Source organism: Sapajus apella, unplaced genomic scaffold, assembly GCF_009761245.1.
Source record: "Sapajus apella isolate SASKATOON/1434 unplaced genomic scaffold, GSC_monkey_1.0 scaffold2, whole genome shotgun sequence".
Classification (NCBI taxonomy): domain Eukaryota; kingdom Metazoa; phylum Chordata; class Mammalia; order Primates; family Cebidae; genus Sapajus; species Sapajus apella.
The window spans coordinates 53476407-53480571 of NW_022436942.1; the positions used below are offsets into that span (position 1 = coordinate 53476407).

Genomic DNA, 4165 nt, shown 5'->3' on the forward strand with positions numbered 1-4165 from the left:
TCGCCCAGGCTGGAGTGCAGTGGCGTGACCTCAACTCACTTCAACCTCCGCCTCCCAGGTTCAAGTGATTCTCCTGCCTCAGCCTCCTGAGTAGCTGGGGTTACAAGCACCCACCACCATGCCCAACTAATTTTTTGTGTTTTTAGTAGAGACGGGGTTTCGCCATGCTGGGCAGGCTGGTCTCGAACTCCTGACGTCATGATCTGCCTGCCTTGGCCTCCCAAAGTGCTGGGATTACAGGTGTGAGCCACTGCACCTGGCCTAGATTTACTTTTAGCAGAGCATGCACTCCCCCATTTATCATAGTTTCTTCCAGTCCATGTTGCCTGTCCTATACCCCTTGTCATATTTGAATTGTTTTCCTGGCCCCTGAAGACATTTGAGTTTTAGACCTCTGTATTCAGAACACTGAGCAATTTGTAAAAGGGAGGGATATTTATAATAGTTATTATTTCCGAGCATTTACTATGGACAGGCCGTGCACGAGAGGTACTTTCCACATATTATTTCACATATCCTACAGCTTTTAGGAGGCTAAGAAAGATGAACTAGTCCAGAGCCACAGAGCTGGTAAAGAGCAGAGGCAGGACTGATCAACAGAACCTCTCCAGAGTAAGCCACACTACAACACATGACTGTGTGCTGTTCTGAAACAACTACACCTGGTCCTCTTCTTAAAAATTTAAAGAAATAATTACAGAGGCTTTAATTCAGCAGCAAATTACAACTGGATCTGAAATATAAAACCCAGAAAAGAGAAAAAGCAGAGAAGCCCCAGAACAAAACTGTTAAAAAAAAAAAAAATTACCCACGATGGCAGAAATCCTCATGACAACAAGAGATTTTTCTGGGCTGCTTTTTAAACTAACTGTTTTTGTGTACATGTATATATATATATAATATTTTGTTTAAAATGTTTTTATTTTACTAGATCCTGAGTGGAAAATTTTATGTCTCTCAGGACAGTTTAAACAGAGCATCTAAGCTGAAAGCTGACAGCTGTGTCCTCAGAAACAGAACCAGAACAGGGAAGGGATAGCAGGAAACTGGGAAAATTCTGGAAACCTCTGGAAAATTCCAGGCTCCAGTCAATCTTCAGGGGTGACAGGAACCGTTTTACCCTCTCTCTGGATTCCTAACAGGAGCCAAATGAAGGTGACACAGTAAGTCCCACAAACTACTGATCTTCTATCTTTGGGAAGGGCTGCCTTTTCTGAATTCACATTTATCAGGGCTTGCTGCTGTGCTGGGTGCTGAAATACTGAGGCACAGTCCCTGCCCTCCTGGAGCTTAGAATCTAAAGGCAAAGTCTTTCCCTTTAAATTCCACTTGCTCAATTTCAAACATTTCTGGCAACTATTTTCAAGCATGAAATGTTTTCTAGAACCCTGAGATTGCTGTCAGACATGGACTGTATCCTCCAGTATCTAGATCCCAGGATGCTAGGGACTGAGTTGTCTTCCTTCTCCCTAAATTCACATGTTGAAGCCCTAATCCTACATGCGACTATACTGGAGACAGGGGCTTTAAGGACTAAGGTTAAATGAGGTCATAAGGGTGGGGCCCTAATCCGACAGAGGTGGCACCCATCCAAAAAAAGAAGAGATACTGGAGCTCTCTCTCTCTCCACATGTGCATCCCGAGGAAAGGCCATGCAAGCGCACAGTGGGAAGGCAGCTGTCTGCAAGTCAGGGAGAGAGTCCTCACCAGAACCCAACCACGCTGCACCCAGTCCAGACCCCAGAACTATGAGAAAGTACATTTCTGTTACTTAAGCCGCTAAGTCTTTTGTCCTGTGGTAGCCCAAGCTGATGAATATACAGGAAAACTTCTGGACCATGTGGTATGGATGGAAAGCAAGCTTGCATGTGCAGTGGGGAGCTAGAGAAAGACTCACCTTCCACATGAGGCCGGTGGCTTCTCATCTTCACTCTTGTCTTCTGAACTTGCCAAGTGCATCTGAATTTGAACAGTAAGGCCATTCCACAGGGAGCAAAACCTAGAAGAAAAAGTCAATATAGCACACGTTTTCAATATGCATCAAAACTTGGGTCCTAATCACAGTTAAGCAGGAGAAACCCTCTATGAGGAATTCTAAGATGATTAGTGACCAATAAACTAACCAGGCAGTCTTCCCTAGTTACAGAATCTATGAAGAGGAAAACAAGAAGGCATATGTGTAACCATTCTGCATGTGAAGTTCTATATCTGCGAAGTATTGGTTCCAGAACCTCCTACATATACTAAAATCCTCAAATGCTCAAGTCCTGATATAAAATGATCTAGTGTTTGCATATGACCTGTGCAGATCTTCCTATATACCTTAAATCATCCCTAATTTATAATACCTAATACAATACAATATGTTTTATTATATATTATATAAAGTACCTAATATATAATAATACCTAATACCTTCCTGTTAAAGGAAACTCAGTGTTCCTTAAAAATTTCTCTCACCATCATCTCTCATCATCTTTCTATTATCAATAAGATCATCGGCCAGGCATGGTGGCTCATGCCTGTAATCCCAGCATTTAGGGAGGCCAAGGCAGGTGGATCAACTGAGGTCAGGGGTTCAAAACCAGCCTGACCAACATGATAAAACCCTATCTCTACTAAAACTACAAAATTAGCTGGGCGTGGTGGCGCATGCTTGTAATCCCAGATATTTGGAAGGCTGAGGCAGGAGAATCATTGAACCTGGGAAGCAGAGGTTGCAATAAGTCAAGATCAGATCGAGCCATTGCACTCCAGCCCAGGCAACAAGATTGAAACTCTGTCTCAAAAATAAAAAATAAGATCATAGGTTGGGCACAGCGGCTCATGCCTATAATCCCAGCACTTTTGGAGGCCGAGGTGGGCAGATCTCCTGAGGTCGGGAGTTTGAGACCAGCCTGACCAACATGGAGAAACTCCATCTCTAAAGATACAAAATTAGCTGGGTGTGGTGGCGCATGCCTGTAATCCCAGCTACTCGGGAGGCTGAGGCAGGAAAATAGCTTAAACCTGGGAGGCAGAGGTTGCAGTGAGCCGAGATTGCACCATTGCACTCCAGCCTGGGTAACGAGAGCTAAACTCCATCTAAAAAAAACCAGACAAATAAATAAATAAATAATAAGATAATCAATGGGCTACATAGATACCCATGCACTCTGTGCATAGTAAGTTCTCAATAAATATTTGTTGATAATAATAATATAATAATTTTACTCACACAGTTGCCCTTGACCAATGCCAGCAAGAGCATCATTCAGTTTGAAATTCAGAAATAAAATCTCATGGGATCAACCCTGGATGTCTCCACCAACAGAAGATTCCTGGAAGTTTCGGGATCTTGCTGATATGACCTCTCGGTGCCAAATTCTATCAACCTTGGAGAACGCATCTCCAGAATTTTGTGACTATTTTAAAAAGAACTTTTGTGCTAAGGATTATTAAAAAGGACTTATCTTCCTGTGACATCTCTAGTTCAGTTGGAAACAAAGCAATCACACTCCTGCTAAGCGGACGAGTTGCTCCGGGCCCTGAGCCTGTGGCCGAAAGGGTTTGCTGTTCCCTGCAGGCAAACCCGCTCCATGACTACATGTGCAACTGGAGCCCAAGATAACTGCTCCATCCTGGGAAAGAGCCTTTTTATACCTTTCTGAGAGCCCCGCATAACGCACAATAACATGTTGGATTATTTAACATTACATGTAAAGATCAAGGGAAAAGACGGGTAATGCAATGCTGAGTCTAAATGACAATTGGGAATGAGTAGATCTGTTTGTCTTGGTAGTTGGAGACCTGTTTTCCGCTCCTAATAGTATTAGGTGGCTTAGCCACCTAACCAGTTATCCCCTATTCCATTGGATTCTCCTGTAGCCTTATGCTCTATGTCCAATCTTTTTAAGAATATGCGGCCGGGCGCGGTGGCTCAAACCTGTAATCCCAGCACTTTGGGAGGCCGAGGCGGGTGGATCACGAGGTCAAGAGATCGAGACCATCTTGGTCAACATGGTGAAACCCCATCTCTACTAAAAATACAAAAATCAGCTGGGCATGGTGGTGCTCAGGGGGCTGAGGCAGGAGAATTGCCCGAACCCAGGAGGCGGAGGTTGCGGTGAGCCGAGATCGCGCCATTGCACTCCAGCCTGAGTAACATGAGTGAAACTCCGTCTCA

General features: G+C 44.0%; 1 long non-coding RNA gene across 1 annotated transcript in view; it reads right to left on the reverse strand.

Moving 5' to 3' along the window:
• Window positions 1-936: 936 nt before the first annotated feature.
• The window catches only part of LOC116564811, a 36007-nt gene continuing 32778 nt past the window's right edge, over window positions 937-4165 (reverse strand). The window contains exon 4 of the long non-coding RNA XR_004275109.1: window positions 937-1999. This is a non-coding gene — a long non-coding RNA (uncharacterized LOC116564811). The remainder of the gene's footprint in view (window positions 2000-4165) is intronic.